Source organism: Sorex araneus, chromosome 2 (assembly GCF_027595985.1).
Source record: "Sorex araneus isolate mSorAra2 chromosome 2, mSorAra2.pri, whole genome shotgun sequence".
Taxonomy (NCBI): Eukaryota; Metazoa; Chordata; class Mammalia; order Eulipotyphla; family Soricidae; genus Sorex; species Sorex araneus.
Window position 1 is genome coordinate 321,481,752 of NC_073303.1, and position 26,284 is coordinate 321,508,035.

Below are 26,284 nucleotides of genomic sequence, written 5' to 3' on the forward strand. Positions count from 1 at the left end.
ACTTGGATCTCACCTCTCGATTCAAATTAAGAAGTAGAAAATTTTAGACATGCATGGGTTTAAAGGAGGTCTTACTTTGTGAAGATCTAAAATGGGCAAGTAGTCTACAAAATACCATGATTTTGTGGGAACTCAGGACTGAAACCCGGGTCACCTGTCTCTTTCCTGAGCGTCCCTGCAAGCATGTCCTCTTGCCCTTCCTAGTTTGTTTAACTCCTCCCTCTCTTACTTTCCCTCTCTCTTTTAACCAACTCGCCCCATTTGGAAAGATCAATTTCCTTTCGACAATCATGAGATGTCAAAGTCAAGGCCACCCTTTCTTCTCTACCCTCCAGCTGTCGATCTTCACTACGGATCTGCCCATCCAGGCCTGAGCTGCTTGCAGGCTCTGATGAGACGCCGCCAGCCTTCCCTTAACCTTACCCAAGGTTGTTTCTCGAAGGGGCCAGTCCGAGCTGCTTCTGCTTGGAGCCTTTTCCACTACAGCGTCTGAACTTGAAGCAGGAGCCTCTGCCTGAAAAGTGGACAGTCAGGGTGTACTGCCTTTCCCTATCTATGGAAATAAACCAGCCCTCTGGGAGGGGTCAAAGGCAAACTGTAACAACTTAGATTGGACTTTCTCCCCAGGAAGTTTGCAGAGGAAAAGAAAGACTGTGGGTATACCGACGAGAAAAAGATACGGAGACGGGACACCTATGAGAAGGCACTGAGAGCTCGAAGAGAGTACTCATCCTTATTTAGCAGCTCTCAAACATCTCCAAAGAGAATTCTTACTGCTTGGATACCCAATGCTCGTCTCCCCTTAAAAACCTGCCATGACCACTTCAACCTAGGAAAATATTAAGCAATGTTCTTTATGAGCCAACCTCAGCAGTAAATTTGTTTCACTTAATCTTCACAACCTGAGATTATTACCATTGTGAGATAAAGAAAATGAAGGCAAAAGGAACTTGCCTCACTGCCACAGACAATGTTTTAATTTGGTCTCAGATTTTTTAGACAGCAGATAACTAAATAAACTAATATTCATCAGTTTGTTTTTCAAGGTTATTTCCCCCTTCTTTAAAACTATATTAAGTTTCTGTATCATATGCAATTAATTTTAAAGTGACTTGTCTTCATTATATATGCACCAGAGTCCTGGTTCCAGGCCTGGTGCTGGCTCCTACGAATAAGTCCATAAACAGCAAGTAGTTTCTTCCGAGGCGTTTCTCACACTGTTTTGCCCAGAGCTACATAAGAACACACTTCATACAGAGACCATGCACATGTAAGTGTAGACACAGGAATGCATAAATATAAAACTCAAAGTATCACAAAACAATTCTTGTTTTTTCTTACAAAAATTCAAAATACTATGTTATTTTTTCTTGCATATATCACAATACACAATGCATAGGAAATAAATATGTATATTTATGTATATGTTAATGTATAATATGTATATATTACATAGTATAATATACAAAAAGTACATTTTTCTCTGGTGCATTTTGACTTTTAGGTTTTGGGGAGATAGAAGGGAATATATGGGCCATATAAGGTTCCCCAGTAGTCCTTGGGGGAACCCTGAACTGGGAATAGAACTATTGCATGGGGATACTCTTGCCAAAACAACGGGATATCTCTTTCTCTCTCTCTCTTTCTCTCTCTCTCTCTCTCTCTCTCTCTCTCTCTCTCTCTCTCTCTCACACACACACACATAGACACACACAAATGGCAATACAGCACTTTGTGTCAATAATTTCTCTGAATGTAAATGGACCACACTCCCCTAAAAGACATACAATGCTAGGATGAGGAAAGAAAATCCACCTACATGCTGCCTACAAGAAATACACATCTATCAGGATAAATACAGACTTAGAGTCAAAAGACAGAAAACAATCCTTCAAGCCAATGCAAGACCAAAAAAAAAAAAAAAGAGGACAGCCATACTTATCTCAGATCAAATTCCACTGAATATAAAAAAAAGTAATCAGAGACAATGATGGACATTACTTATTGGCCAAGGGAGCAATAAATCAAGAAATATTGTCATTAGCATTTATGCACCAAATGAAGACTCAGCAAAGTTCACAAAGCTTCTATGCACAAACCTAAAGAAACACATCAATGAAAACACAATAGTAGTGGAAGACTTTAGCACTCCACTTTCCCCACTAGACAGATCAACTAGACAGAATATAAGTTAAGTGTGCACTGATGGAGGGATGGGTGAACACTGCATGAACAGCTTGATATGGGTCTATCTCACAGTGATTCAATTAAAAAAAGAAAGAATATTCCCTGCACTGCGCGGACCTGAGAAACTGTCCCCCAAGTCGGCTTTCTGCCGGCCTGGGCTTCTCTGCATCCTCTCCCACTTTGCCGCCTCAGCCAATCAAGACCAGCGCCGCCCCATCTCACACGTCTTGAACAGGTAAGGACTGACCTGGAAACGCTTCCCTGCGCTGCGCCTACCTGCGAGAAACTGCGACCCCGCCAGGAAGATTCTGGGGGCGTGGCCTGTATCTCAGTGGGCGTGGTCTCAAAGTGGGCGTGGCCTTCTGTCGGAGCGGCCAACTGCTAACCAGGCCGCAGATATTATCTCCACAGATATTATCTCTCCTTAGCATAATAGGTATTGTCTATTTCTTTGAAAATCACTTTAATCATCTGAACCACCTATGCAAAATACCCATTACCTTAGTCTAACTTTATACAACCTATCAGTGAATAAGGGAAGCGTAGCACAAACAGAAACCCTCCTTCCCACAACAAGAGGGAACAGGAATAAAGAAACACAAAGCTCAGACTCTACATTTCCATATCAAGATGAAGAAGCAGCGAAAATCCCCTCCACCAAGACAGGGAAACGAAAAGATTCCAGAAACATAATCAGGGGCTACTCACATCTACGACCTCTCAGATAAACAATTCAGAGAGGAAATGTGGAGGAGAGTCGACCTATTACAAGCAACCATGGAACAGACATCCAATAAGTTACGGGAGGAGATGAATGAAGCACTGCAACGGTCTACCAAGAAAATGCAGGAAGAAATGAGAGCAGAAATTTCAAACCTACGAACGGAAGTCACACAAATAAAGGAATCGGTAGATGAACTAAAAATCTCATTAGATGGCCTCAACAGTAGAATGACTATAGCCGAAGACAGAATCAACGACCTAGAAGATGAGCTACAGAAAACTTACAGACAACAACAAATCATGGCCAAAGACCTCAAAATGGCTATAGAACGAATCAGAGCCCTAGGGGATGACTTCAAGAGGAAAAAAATTAGAATCATTGGAGTACCAGAACCACAGGGAAGTAACCCCAATGAAAAAAACACAGTCAAAGACATCATTGCTAAGAAATTCCCAGAGCTGGAGAAGGCAGGCATCCAGATACAAGGAGTCCTAAGAGTACCAGCAAAAAGAGACCCAAATAAAAAGACTCCAAGGCATATCATAGTCAGAATGATGGATGCTATGGATAGAGACACAATTCTGCAAGCAGCAAGGTCAAAGAAGGAAATCACATACAAAGGAGCACCCCTCAGATTTACAGCAGACCTGTCAGAGGAAACCCTCCGAGCCCGAAGACAATGGTGGGACATAGTGAAAAAACTCAATGAAATGAATGCCTCACCAAGAATACTTTATCCGGCTAAACTCTCACTCAAACTCGAAGGAAACATACACTACTTCTCGGACAAGCAACAGCTCAGGAACTTCATAGACTCAAAACCAAACTTGAAAGAAGGTCTAAAGGGACTACTGTGAGACAAGTAGGAGCCCCATAAGAACAACAAATCCCACAGAAAGATGACACAAAATCCCATCACAATAATCTCTCTCAATGTCAACGGCCTAAATGCACCTATCAAGAGACACAGAGTGGCAAAACGGATCCGGAAATTAAACCCAACATTCTGTTGCCTGCAAGAAACTCACCTGAACAAACAGACTAAACATAGACTCAAAGTCAAAGGATGGAAAAAAATCCTGCAAGCAACCAACCCCCTTAAAAAAGCTGGAGTGGCCATCCTAATATCCTACAACATAGATTTCAGGTTGAAAAAGATTAAAAGGGATAGCGAAGGTCATTTTCTGTTTATCAAGGGATATGTACAACAGGAAGAAATCACACTCTTAAACATATGTGCACCTAATGAGCGACCAGCTAAATATTTAAAACAACTCCTAACAGACTTCAAAGAGGACATCAGTAACAGCACAATCGTAGTCGGAGACTTCAATACGGCCTTATCACCTCTAGATAGATCAACAAGAACAAAACTCAACAAGGAAACACTGACTCTGAAAGAAGAAATTGAAGAGAGAGGCCTAATAGACCTATACAGGGCCTTACACCCCAAAAAGAAAGAATACACATTCTTTTCCAGTGCACAGGGAACATTTTCTAAAATAGACCATGTACTGGGCCCCAGAACATACCTCAATAGAATCGGAAAAATAGAAATTGTATCAACCATCTTCTCAGACCACGATGCGCTGAAGATAGAAGCTAACCACTCACCGACACGGAGAATCAAATCAAACACTTGGAAATTAAACAATTCAATGTTGAACAATGAGTGGGTCAGGAAGGAAATCAAGGAAGAAATCAAAAAATACTTAGAAACAAATGAGAATGAAGACACGAGCTGCCAAAACCTATGGGACGCAGGTAAAGCCGTGATAAGGGGAAAATTTATAGCTCTACAAGCATTCCTCAGGAAGGAAGAAAGGGCCCACACAGACAGCTTGACTTCACGACTCAAGACCTTAGAAAAGGACCAGAAAAAGGAACCCAAACCAGATCGAAGGAAAGAAATAATAAAAATTAGAGCCGAAATTAATGACATGGAAACCAAAAAGACAATCCGAAAGATCAATGAAACAAAGAGCTGGTTCTCCGAGAAAATAAATACGATTGATAAACCACTAGCAAGACTCACAAAGAAAGAAAAGAGAGAGAACACTAATAAATCGACTCAGAAATGAAAAGGGGGACATCATAACAGAAACCAGTGAGATTCAAAAGATCATTAGACTACTTTGAAAGTCTATGTGCCACAAAACAGGAGAACCTAAAAGAAATGGATGGATTCCTCGATTCCTACAATCTCCCAAGACTGAACAAAGAAGACTTGGAATACCTGAATAGACCCATCAATGTTAAGGAAATTGAAACTGTAATCAAAAACCTCCCCAAAAACAAAAGCCCAGGCCCAGATGGTTTCACTAGCGAATTCTTCCAAACATTTAAAGAAGACCTGTTGCCTGTTTTCCTCAAACTTTTCCAGGAAATTGAAAAAACAGGAACTCTCCCAAACAGTTTCTATGAAGCACACATCTCCCTAATACCAAAAGCAAACAAAGACACCACTAACAAAGAAAACTATAGACCAATATCCTTGATGAACACCGATGCGAAGATCCTCAACAAAATACTAGCAAATAGGATCCAACGACTCATCAAAAAGATCATACATCACGAACAAGTGGGATTCATCCGGGGGTTTCAAGGATGGTTTAACATTCGGAAATCAATCAACATAATCCACCATATCAACAAAAGTAAAGATAAAAACCATATGATCATATCAATAGATGCAGAGAAAGCATTTGACAAGATCCAACATCCTTTCATGATGAAAACCCTCGCCAAAATGGGGTTTGGAGGAACTTTCCTCAAGATAGTCGAAGCCATCTATCACAAGCCTACGACAAGCATTATCCTCAACGGGGAAAAACTAAGGGGCTTTCCTCTGAGATCAGGCACAAGACAAGGATGCCCACTCTCACCACTCCTCTTCAATATACTACTGGAAGTACTTGCAATAGCTATTAGACAGGAAAAAGAGATTAAGGGCATCCAGATAGGAAAGGAAGAAATCAAACTCTCACTATTTGCAGATGATATGATACTATATCTAGAGAAGCCTAAAGCCTCTACTAAGAAACTCTTAGAAACAATAGATTTATACAGTAAAGTTGCAGGCTAAAAAATCAATACCCAAAAATCCATGGCCTTCATATATGCAAACAATGAGGCAGAGGAAAGGGACATGAAAAAAGCAATCCCATTCACAATCGTGCCCCAGAAAATCAAGTACCTCGAAATCAGCTTAACCAAGGAAGTAAAAGACCTCTACAAAGAAAACTACAAAATGCTACTCCATGAAATCAAAGAGGACATGAGAAAATGGAAACATATACCCTTCTCGTGGATAGGGAGAACCAATGTTGTCAAAATGGCAATACTCCCCAAAGCATTATACAGATTCAACGCGATCCCTATAAGGATACCCATGACATTCTTCAAAGAAATGAATAAAGCAATCCTAAAATTCATATGGAACAACAAACGTCCAAGGATAGCTAAAACAATTCTTGGGAAAAAGACGATGGGAGGCATCACCCTCCCCAACCTCAAACTTTACTACAAAGCAGTAACAATTAAAACAGCATGGTACTGGAACAAAGGCAGAGCTGTAGACCAATGGAACAGGATGGAATATCCCTACACACAACCCCAAATGTATGATCATCTAATCTTTGATAAGGGAGCAAGAGATGTGAAGTGGAGCAAGGAAAGTCTCTTTAACAAATGGTGCTGGCACAACTGGACAACCACATGCAAAAAAATGGGCTTAGACCTTGACCTGACACCATGCACAAAAGTCAGATAAAAATGGATTAAAGACCTCAACATCAGACCACAAACCATAAGGTACATTGAAGACAAGGTCGGCAAAACCCTCCACGATATTGAAGATAAAGGTATCTTCAAAGGTGACACAGAACTAAGCAATCTAGTAAAAACAGAGATCAACAAATGGGACTACATTAAACTAAAAAACTTCTGCACCGCAAAAGATACAGTGACCAGAATACAAAGACTACCTACAGAATGGGAAAGGATATTTACACAATACCCATCAGATAAGGGGTTGATATCAATGGTATATAAAGCACTGGTTGAACTCTACAAGAAGAAAACATCCAACCCCATCAGAAAATGGGGCGAAGAAATGGACAGAAACTTTACCAAGGAAGAAATACGAATGGCGAAAAGGCACATGAAAAAGTGCTCTACATCACTAATCATCAGAGAGATGCAGATCAAAACAACCACGAGATACCACCTCACACCACAGAGACTAGCACACATCCAAAAGAACAAAAGCAACCTTTGTTGGAGAGGATGTGGGGAGAAAGGGACCCTTCTACACTGCTGGTGGGAACGCCGACTGGTTCAGCCCTTCTGGAAAACAATATGGTCGATTCTCAAAAAATTAGATATTGAGCTCCCATTTGACCCAGCAATACCACTGCTGGGAATATATCCCAGAGAGGCAAAAAAGTATAATCAAAATGACATCTGCACATGTATGTCCACCGCAGCACTGTTTACAATAGCCAGAATCTGGAAAAAACCCGAATGCCCTAGAACGGATGACTGGTTGAGGAATCTTTGGTACATATATACAATGGAATACTATGCAACTGTTAGAAAAAAGGAGGTCATGAATTTTGTATTTAAGTGGATCGGCATGAAAAGTTTAATGCTGAGTGAAATGAGTCAGAAAGAGAGAGACAGACATAGAAAGATTGCACTCATCTATGGTATATAGAATAACAGAGTGGGAGACTAACACCCAAGAATTGTAGAAATAAGTACCAGGAGGTTGACTCCATGGCTTGGAGGCTGGCCTCATATTCTGGGGAAAGGGCAACTCAGAGAAGGGATCACCAACTATAATGTAGTTGAAGGCCATGTGGGGGAAGGGAGTTCCGGGCTGAATGAGGGCTAGAGACTGAGCACAGTGGCCACTCAACACCTTTATTGCAAACCACAACAGCTAATTAGAGAGAGAGAACAGAAGGGAATGCCCTGCCACAGTGGCAGGGTGGGGTGGGGGGGTGATGGGATTGGGGATGGTGGGAGGGATGCTGGGTTTACTGGTGGTGGAGAATGGGCACTGGTGAAGGGATGGGTCCCCGAACTTTGTATGAGGGAAGCATAAGCACAAATGTGTATGAATCTGTAACTGTACCCTCACGGTGATTCACTAATTAAAAATAAATAAATTTTAAAAAAAAGAAGAAAGAATATCTGTGAAGGAAAAAGAGCCCTAAATGAGGAACTGAAAGAACTATGACTGATGGACATACAAAGGGCTCTGCATCACGAAATCAAGAACAAACGTTCTTCACTAATGATCCTAGAATATTCTACAGGATAGAGCACATATTAAGGCACAACTTATATAAACATTTACAAAGATAAAAATTGGACAAACTACCTTCTCAGGGACTGGAGCAAAAGCACAGCAGGTACGGCATTTGCCTTGCCCAGGTTCGATTCCTCCATCCTTCTGGAGAGCCCGGCAAGCGACCGAGAGTATCCTGCCCGCATGACAGAGCCTGGCAAGCTCCCTGTGGCATATTCGATATGCCAAAGACAGTAACAACAAGTCTCACCATGGAGACGTTACTGGTGCCCACTCAAGCAACTCGATCAAGAACGGGAAGACAGTGCTACAGTGCTACCCTATCAGATCACAATGCCATGAAATTAAAAATTAATCACAGAAAGAAGATAGGAAATTTTTCAACATTTGAGAGCTGAACAGAACACTGCTTAACTACAACTGGATAAAAGAGGAAATAAAGGAAGAAATCAAAAGATTCCTTGAAATTCATGAGAATGAAGACACAAGCTACTAGATCCATGGGAAACAGCAAAAGCAATGCAGGCCTACATTTAAAAAGAAGGAAACGCCCAACTCAACATTCTAAAGACATATCTACAATCTAGAGAAGGAAGAGTCAAAATCCAAAAAATAACAGAAGGAAAGAAATAATAAAAACTAGGGCAGAAATCAACAACATAGAAACCAAGAAAGCAATTCAAAGAATCAATGAAACCAGGAACTGGTTCTTTGAAAAACATAAAACAATATAGATAAACATTCAGCTGAACTCACAAGGAAAGCAAGAGATTTATTTGAAAAGTTGTTCAAATAAATAATATTAGACATAAAAGCAAAGGAGTTACAACAGATACTTCAGAAATTCAAATACAATGAGAGGTTACTATGAACGACTTTTTGCTCTTAAACTGGAGCAAAAAGTTTTTTTTTTTTCTTTTTGAGTCACACCCGGCAATGCACAAGGGTCACTCCTGGCTCTACACTCAGGAATTACCCATGGTGGTGCTCAGGAGATGATATGGGATTCTGGGAGTCGAACCCAGGTCAGCCACGTGCAAGACAAACACCCTACCCGCTGTGCTATCACTCCAGTTCGACATTCTATTTTTTTTTTTAATTTTTATTAGTGAATCACCATGAGGTACAGTTACAGACTTACAAACTTTAGTGCTTGTGTTTCAGTCATACAATGATCGAGTACCATCCCTTCACTAGTGCCCACTCTCCTCCACCAATGATCCCAGTATCCCTCCCACCACCCCCACCCAAACCCTCCCACCCACTTCTGTGGCAGGGCATTCCCTTTCTCTCTCTCTCTCTCTCTCTCTCTCTCTCTCTCTCTCTCTCTCTCTCTCTCTCTCTCCTTTTGGATGTTGTGGTTTGCAATAGAGATATTGTGTGGCCATCATATTTGGTCTGTAGCCAACTTTCGGCACGCATCTCTCATCCCGAGTGGGTCCTCCAAATACCCTTTACTTGGTGTTCCCCTCTCTATCTGAGCTGCCTTTTCCCCCAGCATCCAAGGCCGGCTTCTAAGTTGTGGAGTAATCCTCCTGGTACTTATCTCTATTGTTCTTGGGTGTTACTCTCCCATTCTGTTACTTTATATTCCACAAATGACCACTCTGTATCTTAAACCCTCATTACACTATTAGAATCAGCCCCATAAAAATTTTAGCCTAATAATCTAAACAAGCAATCTTCTACTCATTCCATGTGAGGTCGGCTTCCAAGCAGTGAAGCAAATCTCCTGGTCCTTATCTCTACTATTCTTGGGTGTTAGCCTCCCATTCTGTTACTTTATATTCCACAAATAAGTGCAAAAAGTGCAATCTTTCTATGTCTGTTTCTCTCTTTCTGACTCATTTCACTTAGCATGATACTTTCCATGGTAGATCCACTTATATGCAAATTTCATGACTTTATCTTTTCTAACAGTTGTATAGTATTCCACTGTGTAGATATACCAAAGTTTCTTTAACCAGTCATCTGTTCTCAGGCACTTGGGTTTTTTCAAGATTCTGACTATTGTAAACAGTGCTGTGATGAACATATAAGTGCAGATGTCATTTCTACTATACCTTTTTGCATCTCCGGGATATATTCCTAGAAGTGGTATTGCTGGGTCAAATGGAGCTCAATTTCTAATTTTTTGAGAAACGCCCATACTGTTTTCCAAAAGGGCTGAACCAGTTGGTATTCCCACCAGCAGTGAAGGAGAGTCTCTGGAGAGTCTCTGGAGAGTCTCTTCTCCCCACATCCGCACCAACACTGGTTGCTTTTGTTCCTTTGGATGCGATTACCGCCCCCCCCCCCAACATTCTTAAAGTCATGTGATTTCCTAAAGCTGAGTGAGGAGAGAGTAGAAAGCCAAAATAGGCCAATCACAAAGAAATTGAAACACTAATCAAGAATCTCCCCAAGAACAAAGTCCCATTCCAGAACGGTTCAAAGATTTACTCCCTATACTCCTTAAGCTCTTCCAAATTATCAAAGGCACAGGAATCCTTCCTCACACCTCCTATGAAGCTAACATCACACTAATACCCAAAGCAGAAGAGAAACACCCAGAAAAGAAAATTTCAGACCAATCTTCTTCATGAATATTGATGTGAAAAATCCTAACAAAATCTGAGCTGACCAAATCCAACAACATATCAAAAATCACAGACCCTGATCAAATGGGGTTCATCCCAGGGATGCAAGGATGGTTCACTATACACAAATCAATTAACAAATTACACCACATTAGTAAAAAGAAATATGAAAACCACATGATCAAATCAATTGATTCAGACAAAACCTTTGACAAGATCCAACATCTATTCGCAATAAAAACCCTCAACAAAATGGGGAAGAACCTTCCTCAAGATAATAACAGCTGTCTATAACAAGCCTACAGCTATATCATCCTTCACTGTATCACTGTCATCCCATTGTTCGTCGATTTACTTGAGCAGGTACCAGTAACGTCTCTATTCCTCCCAGCCCTGAGATTTTAGCAGACTTTCCTTACTCATCTTTCCCAATGGTTGGAGGCTCTTTCAGGGTCAGGGGAATGAGACCTATCATTACTCTTTTTGGTATATCAAATACGCCACGGGCAGCTTGCCAGGCTCTGCCCGTGCAGGCGGGATACTCTCAGTAGTTTGCCAGGCTCTCTGAGAGGTATGTGTGTGTATGTGTGTGTGTGTGTGTGTGTGTGTGTGTGTGTGTGTGTGTGTATATATATGTATATATATATATATATATTACTCTATGATTTGTTGCCTACTTGCCTACTGTCTGAACTCCATCAAATATGGTATGGTAATTATGGAAAATGGGTAGGAAGTGCCCCGTGGTCCAGAAAGCGGCCTGGAGTGTGGGGGAGGTTGGGTAGTGGAGGTCAGCTGCTGAGGCTGGGCCCCTTGGGGCAGGGAGGGTTCTCACCTGCCCCCTCTGGGGTGCCCCGAGTGGAAACAGCCTGGTGTGGAGTTTGGATATATCAATTGTCCAGATATATCATCCTTAATGGTGAAAAACTGAAAGAATTCCCTCTGAGATCAGGTAAAAGGCAAGGATATCCACTCTCTCCATGTTTATTCAAAATAGTATTAGAAGACCTAGTTATAGCAATCAGGCAAGAAAAACAAATCAAAGTGATCCAAATTGGAAAAGAAGTCAAATTATCACTATGTGAAGAAAACATGACATACATAGAAGACCCTAAAGAATCCACCTAAAAAAAAGCTCCTAGAAACAATAAGCCAATACAACAAAGTGACATGTTACACAAAAAATCAGTCACATCCTTTTTTTTTTCTTCCTGTCTTTTTGGGTCACACCAAGTGATGCTCGGGGGTTACTCCCGGTTCTGCACTCAGGAATTACTCCTGGCGGTGCTCTGGGAACCATTTGTAATGCCGGGGATCAAACACGGTGGGTTGGTCACATACAAGGCAAACACACTCCCCATTGTATCACTTCAGCCCCCTCAAAATACTGTATACAAAGAATGAACCACAGGAGGGACTGGAGTGATAGCACAGCAGGTAGGGCCTTGCATGCGGCCGACCCAGGTTCAAATCCCAGCATCCCATTTGGTCCCCTGAGCACCGGAGCACCGCCAGGGGTGATTCCTGAGTGCATGAGCCAAGAGTGACCCCTGTGCATTGCTGGGTGTGACCCAAAAAGCAAAAAAAAAAAAAATGAACCACAGGAGAAAGCAATCAAGGAGGCTATTCTTTAAAACAGTACCCCAAAATATCAATTACCTTAATACTTAATCATCTTGACAAAAAAACATGGAGATCTATACCATAATAACTTTAAATCACTTATAGAGAGGGGCAGGAGTGATAGTACAGTGGGTAGGGCCTTCCATGCAGCCGACCTGGGTTCGATCCCCAGCATGGTCCCCCAAGCACCCCCAGTAGTAAGCCCTGAGCAATGCTGGGTGTGACCCAAAAAGAAAAAAAAAACATAGATATAGAAGACTTTAGGAAGTGAAAAAATATACCATGTTCATAAATTGGAAGAACTGATATTATTAAAATGACTATCCTACCTAAACTATTATATAGATTTAGAGCAATCCCCATCCAATTTCAGACAACTTTCTTCCAAGAAAGAAAAGTCAATAATAAAATTTGTATGGATTCAGAGAAGATGAGAATAACCAGTTAGACTGGAAAATAAGAAATTGGAGAATTAAGAATTTAAAATAAGAAATTTAAGAATTAAGAATTAAGGTATCTTGGGACCCTCTGCTCCTAAAGACTATGATCCGAGAGGTCTTCTAACCCATCTTGGCACCCAGAGCGGCTTCTTACAGAAATGCATCTAGACTGTGAGCTGTGCTACAACTCCATGCCGCCTGGGGATGGATTTTTCCTCTCCACCCTGTTTTTCTGTGCAGAAAATGGCGGCGGCAGCAGCAACATCCACATGGCGAGAGCCACCTTCTAAGACTCCCAACCCAGAGGTATGAATTTTGCAGTTTTGTGGCTCATAGACGATCATGGGAAGTGGAAGGTACCAGCACGCCCTTGGCCCAGATAAGATCTGGAGCTGCCGAGCACGAAATGGACCCTCTGCTCCTAAAGACTACGACCCAAGAGGTCTTCTAACCCATTTTGGCACCCAGAGCGGCTTCTTACAGAAATGCTTCTAGACTGTGAACTGAGCTAAAATATCAGAAATCCAAAACCGTGAGCTCATAGAGTCTTCATTCTCAGCAATGAAAATAAATTATTAAATGATGCCTTTTCAGCAGGCCTGATTGTTGGGGGGAAATTCCAAACAATAATAGTGAGTTCTCTATTGAAATATTGAATGTATTCAAAGTACAGAGAGAATAAAGTAAGATCATTAGCTATTTAGGTGGGGGCTGGGTGGGAAGGGGTATTTGGGGGTTCTTGGTGGTGGAACATGTGTACTGGTGAAGAGATAGGGGTTCAATCATTATATGACTAAGACTTAAACCTGAAGGCTTTGTATTTTTTTCACGGTGATTCAATAAAATAAAAACTAAAAAATAAAATAAATAGGGGCTGGAGCAATAGCACAGTGGGTAGGGCGTTTGCCTTGCACGTGGCCGACCCGGGTTTGATTCCCAGCATCCCATATATGGTCCCCTGAGCACCGCCAGGGGTAATTCCCAAGTGCAGAGCCAGGAGTGACCCGTGTGTGTCGCCGGGTGTGACCAAAAAAGCAAATAAATAAACAAATAAATAAATAAAATTTAAAAAAAAAGAATTAAGGTATCTCAGTACCTAATTTGGAATAAAGCTCTAGTAATCAAAACTGCTAGAATAAAGATAGAGCCCCTAATCAATGGGTCAGAATCAAATACCCTATGACAAAACTATGTAGAGTTAGTTTTCGATAAGGAAGCTGAGAATTTGAAATGGAGTAAAGACAGCCTTTCAATAAATGATGCCAGGAAACTGGATTAACTGCATGTAAGAAATTAAACCTGGGTCTATATATTACACCTCACACAAAAGTCAATTCAAAGTGGAACAAGTAGAGAGATAAACTGAGAAACTCTTTCAGAAAATATTTACTGGAGGCAAGTATAAAGTCACAACTGTGGTTATAAAGTATCATAACATGAGGATAGCTTGTATCCTATGACCCAAAGTCAGCTTGAGAAAGTGGATGGTAATTAAAGAACACAAAAATAGCTAATTACTTAAAGAGTGAGATCTTTGGAATAAAAAAAAAACATAAAACCACATCTTCAAACAGTAAAATTAACTCAGAGAGCTTCAGAAATATATTCTCACATACTGGCTGAGAAGCCCAAGCTTTCCCTCCCTCTTTGGGGGTGGGGTTTGACTTGGTAGGGTTTTGTGCAACCAGGTTGAGGAAGACATTTTCACTTCCCAAGATCTTATATAATTCATTTCAGCCTCGAAAGGGAGACACTCGCCCACACAGAAACTGCCTCAGCATTTTAAAAAGAAAACTAAAGGGCAGCCACAGCAATAGTACAGCAGGTAGGTGCGTGGCTGGCACATGGGGGCCTGGACTGGATCTAGGGACTACATGTGGCTTCCCAAGCCCACCAGGTGTGATCCCTGAGCACAAACCAGAAGTAAGCCCTGGACATCCCCGATGCAGGTAATGGTCATGAAAGAAAACTAAGCAGTGGTCTAAAGAGAAAGGCACAAGAGGACCACCGAGTGATCAACCATCAATTTTCCATAGCACATCAATGTTGGAAAGAAGCAACTGAACAGCTACAGGATCATCACGTAAATGACGCTGAAGTTTACCTAGTCTAACACCTGTGCAGACAAAAAAACCTGAAGTCCATGAAAACTCTGGAGTGCCCCATTTGTGGAATATAGAATAACATCACTTGAGGCTGACACCCAAGGTCAGTAGAGACAAGGGCCAGGAGGATTGCCCCATGGTTGGAAGCCTGCTTCATGAGCAGAGGGGAGAAGGCAGGTGGAACAGAGAGGGGAATCACTAAGAAAACGATGGCTGGAGGAACCAGTTGGGATGGGAGATATGTGTCGAAATTAGGTAATGGACCAAGCATGATGACCTCTCAGTGTCTGTGTTGCAAGTCATAATGCCCAAAAGTAGAGAGAGAGTATGGGGAATATTGTCTGCCACAGAGGCAGGGGGAGGGTGGGAAAGGGGGTGTATACCTGGGATATTGGTGGTGAGGAATGTGCACTGGTGGAGGGATGGGTGTTTGATCACTGTGAGATTGTAACCCAAACATGAAAGCTTGTAACTATCTCACAGTGATTCAATAAAATTTAAAAAAAAACAAAACTCTGGAGTGCCCTTGGGAGGGCGGGTGGGCTGAGATCCCCCCAACCAGAGCCGCAGCAGCCACACCACACCCCACAGCTGCCACCGTACAAACAGCCCAACTTCATTGCTTCATGACTAAGCTCTGAAGAAACTCCAGTTGAAACTCCCAGGCACACTGGTTTTCTGGATGAAAACTCTGGGTGTCTTCTCCAAGTGGAGGCGGGCAGCTTCCTGTCAGCCCACCCTACCTCACTACCTCACACTGCCTGAAGTCCCAGCAGGCAGACCCACAACTCACAGCTGCTGCCATGTAAATGGTCCAACGGCACAGCTTCACAACTAACCTCAGAAGAGATGTCAAGCCAAAATGATGACGCTTACAGGTACACCAGTCTCTGGGCTAAAGACTGGAAGGGGATGGACCCTTGGAAGCAGGGTGGACCGAGAACCATCCCAGTTCTAAAGATCCTAATTTCCTGGAGTGTAAGCTACCAACCTCCAAAACCCACAACACTAACAGTCCAATAAGAGCACAGCCAAGTAGATGACAAAGTAGAAGCCAACTAAGTTCAATAAGCAAAAAAAAAAAAAAATACCATGGGACACTTAACGAGCAACAAACAGCTCAGCATAACCTCAGACAATGACTTTAATAACCCCATTGTAAGATATAACAATTTTCACACACTTTCTTTTAGTGAATTATTTTTTGATAATTCCACTTACCATTTTGTTGTAATAAGCAATATAAAATAAGTTATTTTGTGCATGCCACGGAGGCAGGCTTGGGGGACGGAGGAGGCAGAGAAACTGGGGACGATGGTGGAAGGAAGGTCATTCTGGTGGTGGGATTGGTGTTGGAACATTGAATGACCCCCAAAAAAACCTATACTACAAACAGCTTTGTAGACCAAGGTGTTTAAAGAAGGAAGAAAGAAAGAAAGAAAGAAAGAAAGAAAGAAAGAAAGAAAGAAAGAAAGAAAGAAAGAAAGAAAGAAAGAAAGAAAGAAAGAAAGAAAGAAAGAAGGAAAGAAAGAAAGAAAGAAAGAAAAAAAGAAAGAAAGAGAGGGAGGGGAAGGGAAGGAAAGGAAGGAAGAAAGGAAGGAAGGAAGGAAGGAAGGAAGGAAGGAAGGAAGGAAGGAAGGAAGGAAGGAAGAAAGGAAGGAAGGGAGGGAGGGAGGGAGGGAGGGAGGGAGGGAGGGAGGGAGGGAAAAGAAAATGAAGCCCAGAGAGGCAAGAAGCAGGAAAATCTAGATCTAAAAATAACTCAACATATTTATATTGGCACACACCACCATCAGCTCACACTTAAATGTGGTTTAATTAACATAAATAAATTGTAGTACTGGCATCAACATGTTAATACACATTTTATAGTCTGGGATGTTTTAATTGTGTAACCTTGATTTCCCACAATTTAACACAGGAAATGAAGTATTATTTTGCCCAACGAGAATTATAATATATATAAAGCATTAAAATTTTTTTTTAATTTTTTATTGTGGAAAGTTACAAAGTTACAAAGTTTTCAGGTTTAAATCTCAGTTATACAATGCTCGAATACCCATCCCTTCACCAGTGCTCATATTCCACCACCAAGAATCCCAGTATAGCTCCACCCCGCCCCCTCACACCCCAAGCCCCCCCACGCCCCTAGCCCCCCCACCCTAAGCCCCCCCCCCGCCTGTGTAACTAATAAATTTCACTTTACTTTCACTTTGATTGCATACAATATTTCAACAAAACTCACTATTATTGTTTGGAGAGTCTCTCCCCTAAAGTCAGACCTAAAAGCATTAAAATTTTAATGTTCATGTTAATTGATCTCTATGAAATGTTTGTAGTGAATATAAAATTTGCCTTGTGAACTAGAAAACAAATTCTTAATATCTTTCAACTTTCCGACACTCCACAACTCTCACTTTTCCATGTATTAATTTTTTTAAGGCCCTCAATAGGGGCCAGAGCCATAGCACAGGGGGTAGGATGTTTGTCTTCAACATGGTCGACCCAGGTTCGATCTCCAATGTCCCCTGTGGTCGCCTGAGCACCTTCAGGAGCAATTCCTTAATGCAGAGCCCAGAGTAACCCCTAAGCAGAGCCGAGTACAGCCCCAAACCAAACAGCAGCAACAACAAAGCCCTGTGCTGTCTCTTCAAGCCGGTGTTCTTCCTTGTTTATCTCTATGTCTCACTGCGTGAGGCTTTTTCCACTCAGGAGCCGCATGTTCTCTCTTGAACATGTAGATCCTTTCTTTCCCCTCACATTTTTCTAAGTTTCGTTCAATGAAAATTAATTTACTTCACTAAATAAAAAAAAATCCCTCTGTTTCAGTTCTGTGTTCAGAATAGAAGGCACAGATTGAATGAGATGGGAACTCTGCATCGAGGACTGTCCATCTCGGCAGCAGAAACAGACATGAGAATCCAATGGTATATCGTCATAAGTGCGGAGATGGAGTCCTGATTCTGTAAATAAGCTGTATTTACTGTTCTGACTTATAAAATAAGGGTGGTGGGGCTGGAGCAATAGCACAGTGGGTAGGGCTTTTGCCTTGTACATGGCCAACCCGGGTTCGATTCTCAGCATTCCATATGGTCCCCAAAGCACCGCCAGGAGTAATTCCTGAGTGCAGAACCAGGAATAACCCCTGAGCATCGCTGGGTGTGATCCAAAAAGCAAAATTAAATAAATAAATAAATAAATAAGGGTGGTGACTTATCTGATAAAGGGGAGGAGATGAATAGAAACTTCCTCATAGAAGAAATACAAATAACCAAAAGGAATATATTTTTTAAATGCTCTATACCACTAACAATGGGATCACCTCACACCAGAGAAACTGTCACACATTTTTGAAAAAAGAAAATAACCCAATAACAACAACCAGTGTTGGCATGGATGCAGGAGGAAAGTGACCGTCATTCACTGTTGCTGGGAATGCTGACTGGTCCAGCCTTTTTTGAAAACAATATAGACAGACATTCATTAAAAAAACTAGGAACTGAACTTCTATATGACCCAGCAATTCCACTCATGGGGATAAACTCCCAGGGTCACACACAGAAAAAATATCTGCACTCCAACGTTCATTTCAGCACTGTTCACAATAGCCAAAATCTAGAAACAAGCCAAGTGCCCAAGAATAGACATATAGATCAAGAACCCATGGAACACATACACAATGAAATACTACTCAGCCATAAGAAAAGATTAAGTTATGCAATGTGCTGCTACATGATAGATCTGGAGAGTATCATACTGAGTGAAGTTAATCAAAGGTAGAGGACGGACACAGAATAATCTCCTATGCAGAATATAAAGAAACATAGTTAGAAAATAACAAATGTCCAAAGGCAAAAGAGCATGATGACTAGAAGGTATCCTGCCACTGAGGCTGGCAGGTGGGGTGTGGGGGAGGGGAGCTAGGTCAGGGGAGGAAGCATTATGACAACTATGGAAGGAAATCCACACTCTGGAGAAGATGGGCGCTGAAAGGAGGTAAAGTGATATTCAAGACAGTAAGATACTCTACCAGTGACGATATTGTAACCACAGTGCCTAAAGGAAAACAGTGCATGTCACAGAAGCAGGCTAGGGCCAGAGAGACAACTAGGACACTGGTAGACAGAAGTAGACATTGGTGAAGGGACTGGTGTTGAAATATTGTATACCTGAAACTCAATCATAAGTAATTTAGCAATTCACAGTGATTCAACACACAAATAATAATAATCTATGATTACAAAAATAATAAATAAATAAATATAAAGGATGACAAATTGGGCAAAACTAGGCTTCCCTTCAGCTGGGAGTTGAAGTTTTAATTATTATAACATGTCCTATGAGTAACAGTTTCTCCAGAACCTCTGTCATCTAACATTAACTTTCTAAAAACCAAAAAAAATTAAAAATAAATGAACTGGCCCACATCCCACCACCACCACCGCCATGTATGCTCATCTATCGGCCTTACTCCAGAGACTCATAAATAAATCTCCAAAGAGATCAACCAGCCACAAAACTTCCTCAGACAACACCAGTTCCTGACTGAGCCCTCTGGGGCCATCTCAGAGAGGGGCAGGTCAGCTCCTGCTCAAACAAAGCCCTGGAGGCCACTCCCACCCCCCAGAGCAGCTGCCATGCCTCCTTCCAGACTGCCCATTTAAGTTTTCTGGATTTTCTGAAGCAACACCTCCAGACTCTACAACACTGGCAAGCCAGTAGTAGCACACCAGATTGGATGAGATGTAACACAGAAGCCAATCAATATCAACAATCAAAAACACTGACACAGAATGCTTCGCTTGCAACAGCAGTTTAGTAAATCCTCAGACAATGACTGAATATAACTATGCTGAGATACAACAATTTTCATAAATTTTCCTCTATGGATATAGTTTTCACCATTCCCTTAGCAATGTAGTGGTGACAAGCAATATAAAATAAATTATTGTGGGTTTGCTATGGAGGCAGACTTGAGGGTGGTCGTGAAATGGAGACAATGGTGTTGAGATTAGTGTCGGAATATTGAATGTCTGTAACAAATCATCATGAATAGCTTTTTAAACCACAGTGTTTAGATAAAGTGCATGTGGGGGGGAGGGGGGCAGGGGGATAAAAGAAGTGCTGTCTACAGTACAAGTAAGGCTGAAAGTGACAAGCAGCAGAGAATTGAGTGATTCAACTTCATTCATTCCTTCCTTTCTGAAACACCCTAGACGGAAAAGGCCACAAGTCAGCTAATAAGACAATACTAAAAACTGGCACATCTAGGGGCCGAAACAATAGCACAGCGGGTAGGGCGTTTGCCTTGCACGTGGCCGACCCGGGTTCGATCCCCGGCATCCCATATGGTCCCCCAAGCACCGCCAGGAGTAATTCCTGAGTGCAAAGCCAGGAGTAACCTCTGAGCATTGCTGGGTGTGACCCAAAAAGAAAAAAAAAAACTGACACATCTAAAGAAACAGAGTCCCGATATCAGGTTCAGGATACTTCCTGGTCCACAATTCACTAAGTAATGTCTCTTTGACAGCAGACCAAGCTTGTAACTTTAAATCCCATCAATGAAAAACCAATATAACAAAGTGGCTGACTACAAAGCCAAAACACAAAAATCAGTCACACTCTTATATGAAATTAATGAATCAAAGGAGAAAGAAATCAAAGCATCTATCCCATTCAAAATAGTGTCCAAGAACATAAGTACCTAAAAATCAAATTAACAGAATGTAATCAAAGTAAAGTGAAAGTAAAGTGAAATTTATCGGTTACACAGGCGGGGTGGGGGGCTGAGGAGGTAGGAGTGAGGGGAGGTATACTGTGATTCTTGGTGGTGGAATATGTGCACTGGTGAAGGGATGGGTGTTCGAGCATTGTATAACTGAGATTTAAACCTGAAAGTTTTGTAACTTTCCACATGGTGATTCAATAAAAGAATAAATTAAAAATAAATAAATAAATAATAAAAATCAAATTAACAAAGGAGGTGGGATATCTGTACAATGAAAACTTCAAAACACTTAAGAAATAGACAAGGATCTTAGAAATGGAAAAATATTCTTGCTCTTGGACTAGAAGAATAAAATTGTCAAACGATAGTCTTAAAAGAAGCAAAGAGAGAGAGAGGCAAAGTATCTGTCATAGAGGTAGGCTGCCGGAGTGGGGTAGGGTGCAGGCAGGATGGAAACTAGGGACACTGGTGTTGGAAAATGTCCACTGGTATAGGCTGAGGTGCTGGAACATTGTATGACTGAAACTAAATCATGAACAACTTTATAACTGTATATCTCATGGTGATTCAATAAAAAAATAATAAATTGAGCATCTTACCTAATCTACTATATAGATTCAATGCAATATTTACACAAATTAAGATGACATTCTTCAAGGATTTAGAACAGCCCATAATAAAGTGGAATCATAAAAGACACCAAACAGCCAAAACCATACTGAAACGGGGGGGGGGGGGGGGGAGGCGGGAGGGAGGATGTAATCACATTACCTAACTTAAAACTATACTATAAAACCACAGTGACCAAAACAGCATGGTACTGAAATAAGGATAGACCCTCTGACCAAAGAGTCAGAATAGAACATCCAAGGACAAACTCTCACATCTATCTTTGACAAAGGAGCTGAAAGCATGAAACGGGGTGAAGACAGACTCTTCAACAAATGGTACTTGCAGAACTTGATTAGGACATCTCACAGTCTCGTGAGGTAAATACTCAAAAGTATGCTCGCAAGTCATCCTCACCTGGAGGAACTGTTAAAACAGATTCCAACACCTGTATTCAGAGATTTTGGTCTGGGACATGCCCTGGGAATCTGGATTTTTAACAAGTTCTCAAGAGACCATCCTTCGAAAACCAATGCCCTAGGGGAAAGCTGATGGTAAAAATCTAGCCCAGTTCTCGGTCTTAATTATACATCCAAACCAAATATGGTGGTTTGATTCGCCTCACCTGTCATCAATTCAAGACTTCACGCTTAGACAATTAGCACATTCTTAATTGACTTCTTTTTCATTTTGTTTTGTTTTTGAATGATGCTCAGAGCTTATTTCTGGCTCTGTGCTCAGAGATCTCTCCTGGCTGGGCGCAGACCGTATACAGTGCTCAGAATCAAATGACATAACTACTGTACTTACTCATGCTGGTCCCTCCCAATTGGCATTTTTTTCTAGAAACTCTTGTAGTTCAGAGATAGGAACTATTGATTGATCCATTGACCCAACTGAGTGAAAGAGATTGTTTTATTTCATTTTGGGAGATGAAATCAGTATCAATCTTTCTCTCTTTCTCTCTTCTGTCTTTTTCCATTCTCCTTCTCCCCCTAAAAAAATCTATTCATACCAAGAAATTTACTATCATATCATCATGAAGCTACTAGGTTAACGACAAAAGTACCACAAATTTGATAATCATTTCAATGTAATTCAGGATAGAGTCAGAAGTTCTGCTTATTGAGTTTCAAGAAATAGAACTTGAGACTAGAAAAGGGTACAAGCCATCTTACCAGTTTTGATGGCGGAATCTGTAAATTCCAACACACTTCTAGCAGAAGCTATGAGGCAAAAAAGAAAAACAAAACAACTATATTTCCCAACATATCCAAACGTGGTATAGGTTCTCTAATGACACACACTCCCATACTAGTTTGGAAGTGAGGTTTGGAAGTGAGGTGAGGAAACATACACAGATGCCCCCACTTTCCCAGTCAGCAGAATAGGCAGCACCATTCTAGATCTAGCACTTGAAGCACCAGCTTCAGATTGCCAGCATCTGGACTGGGAAACTGAGAGTTCAATCCTTCACTTAGTTTGGAGAGTCTGTTTCTGAAATCTTAGTCACAGTCCCATTTCTTACTTTCCCAACAACTTTTTAATCTTGTACCCTTTGGTTGAGCGATAGCACAGCGGGTAGGGTGTTCGTCTTGCACTCGGCCCACCCAGGTTCAATTCCTCCACCCCTCTCGGAGAGCCCGGCAAGCTACCAAGAGTATCCTGCCCACAGGGCAGAACCTGGCAAGCTACCCATGGCGTATTCAATATGCCAAAAACAGTAACAACAATTATCACAATGGAGACATTACTGGTGCCCGCTCGAGCAAATCAATGAACAATGGGATGACAGTGCTACAGTGCTACCCTTTGGTAAATCCTTTTTCTTTGTGCTGTCTAATGTAGATTCTGTTGCATGATCATATTAGTAAGAACCCTGACCAATAAACTAATCTGCACTAAAGATAAAATAATAGTAGTATCAGATTCCTGTAACATCTGACCCTGTCCTCTCTTTGTCTTACCCTAGTATGAAACACCCTTTCTCAAAATTTCCCCTTTTATACACCTTACCCTCTTCCTCCATGAGCGTTTACATAAAGAGGAATTAATCACAAGGGAAGGAAAGAAAATGAACTTGACAGAAAAGAATGAGCCCTGGAAAGGAAACAGAAAGACATCTGCCAGACAGGGAGGAAGGAGAGGAACAGAGTAGGGCTAAGAACTACATTTCAAGTGCAACATCGTGCACTTGAAACTCAAGCACAAATATCTTTGCAATTTTGTAATTCATAGCTGATTTGATAAAAAGATAAGTTACAAGAAAAAAAATCTACACTCACAATAAGGCTACAAAGATGCACCAAGACTGGCTGTGAGTAACTTCTCAGAGTTAGCAATGGTTCCACAGTATATGCTGGATTTTCCTCAAGAAACTAGTGTTGAATACATGTAATTTTTATGTTCGGCTTAGGGAAATTCCCAGAGTTTACAATCTCCCACTCTTGAAGATTTACAACATAGACGGAAGCAAAGACATCCAAGGAGATGCGCACACAACATAAAGACTACAAAGACAAGTGCAAATTCACAATGCAAATTTAAGTCACTGAAATATCTAAAACTGGGTGTGATCAGAGGATAGTTCCCTAGGAGAATTTATTAAGTCACTAAATATTAGCATCTACTATTCACAAAAAATTACTCTAGACACTGGAGTGATAAGGTAAATAACTAGAGGTCTTTGCTTTCACAAGACAGATCCCAAATGAAAGAGAACTAGAAACAAAGATTTCAAGGACAGTTCTATAAATTAAGTCACATAAAATTATGAATACTTAGGTTTATTTTAACTTCCCTATTCTAATAATGATAGCCAACATTAAGTGAGCAAATGTTATATGCCAGAATCTCCTGCCAGAAATGTTATATGCTTTACAATTATTGCCTCACATAATACTAGTAAAAAAAAATTATGAAGCATGTACTATTATTAGGATTATTTTAAGGATAAGAACATAATACAGAGTTAAATAACACCTCCCATATCATAGTCAGGAAGTGGAAGGGCTATAGGATTGAAAGTTGGATCAGTGGCAAAGCTTTTCAATACAAAAAGACAAAATATATTTACATGAGAAAGAACTCTGTTTCTCATGTTTAAGGCATGAAAACATTAATCTGACATGAGCTTTATCACCTCTAAGGGTAGCTTTTTTAAGAACTACATTCAGATTGGTATTGGAACATTGTCCACTTGAAACTCAAGCACAAATATCTTTGCAATTTTGTAATTCAGTTTAGTCCATAAAATGAAAGGTCGGTGTATCTAAACTATGGTCACTTTCAGCTTCTGTTTAGATAACTTCAAAAACAATGTGAAAGGAACAATGTGAAAGATATTCATGTACTTGGTCCAATTGTTACTGAAAAGATACTTTGAAGTTTGGTACTACATAGTTCTTATCTACCAGATGGGACCGGTACTTCTTTGGGGGCACATTAGCATTATTAAAATTAGTGTAAAACATCTGTAGCACAAACAGCAGCAGCTAGAAAGCCAGAGAACAAAAGGGAGAGACAGGACAGCAATGACTGGCTGACCTGGATCTGTCTAGGTCACACATGGTTATTTGGTCCCTTTGCATTTCTAAGTGCTCATGAATGTGGATACCCAGGCAGCAACCCCAAGCCTTTTTCCTCTCAATCTCCAGGAAGAATTACAATGAGAACAACAGCTTTTGAGAAGAGACCAGATTATGAATACTAAAATACATACTAGGCAGGAGCTGGCAAAAAAGAAAAATAGCACAGGCTTTCCTTTTGTACCAAACTGCACCAATCAGACCCTATTCATTCATCTGCCACACAAGCTCTGTGCCAAACAAAACCCTTTAAGGAGCTTTTCCAAATTCCTTCAATTATTATTCTTCCTATCCCTATGCATTTGTTAGGTACCTACTCTTATGAGATTCTGAGTTGGGAATATAGTGAGTAAAGACATTCCCCACCTCAGAGAATGTAATTTAATGAGGGAATATACAAAAGAATTATCTGAAGATAATATCCCAAACTGCCATTTAACTGATGGATGGGGACCCAAATTTCCCAGTAGATTTTTAAGTTTATTGATCTTAATTTATTGAGCTAACTATAGAACAAAATTTGTTATTCCTAATATAATAAAATTTAAGTCACAATTACCACTAAAGGTCATTCTTAACCCAAAATATATCTGTCACTTCACATCTGCTTTTCAAAAACACATTAAGATCAATTTTGTAAAAGTAATTAAGAGCTTCACCAATTTTTTCAAGGGTGATTCTTAATCCTTTGTAACTCAAATCACTGTCCTCTGATCAATTTTCCCCTCAACCAGGTTTAAACCAAATTAGGTTTAAACCAATCTAACTTTATCTAACTGTCAATGATTTTTTGTTTGAGGTTCATCATTTTCCATTATTATTTCATTTCAAATTCTTAATATTTTTTATATTTTGCATCAATTTTCAATTTTATAATCTACTTGTGCCATACCATCAGGAATTAAGTATCTTGCTATGAGAAAAATCTAATGGTAAGCAGAAAGGGATATTTGAGTGGGACTTATTTTAAAAGTGGCCTGTTCCTATGGGTAATGCATGAATTTCTCTGCAGATTATAATGCAAGGGACAGGGAGGAACTTAGGGAATGAAAAGAGATAAAAGAGAGAGCCAATCTCTCTATGCAGCTTTCTATATAGCTTGGTTCAAATGTTTTTAAAATATAAAATATGAACCACAACTGACTTGGGGGGATTTGGGTTTTTTGGTGGGGACCACACCCGGCAGTGCTGAGGGGCTACTCCTGACTCAGTATTCAGAGATTACTACTGGCAGTGCTCAGAAGGTAAACAACTGAATATTTTTATATTATAGGATTATTGGGGATCTATGGTTTGGAGATTTTTTTGTTTATTTTTAAGTGGATTTGGCACCATGGGGTTCATTATGAATAAAGTAAGATGGAGGCAAAAAGTAGAAACAAAAG

At 40.7% G+C, this 26,284-nt stretch overlaps 1 protein-coding gene across 2 annotated transcripts in view; it reads right to left on the reverse strand.

The window, feature by feature from the left end:
• PAK1 (p21 (RAC1) activated kinase 1) overlaps positions 1-26,284 on the reverse strand; it is a 163,043-nt gene that overhangs the window by 114,863 nt on the left and 21,896 nt on the right. The window lies entirely within an intron of this gene.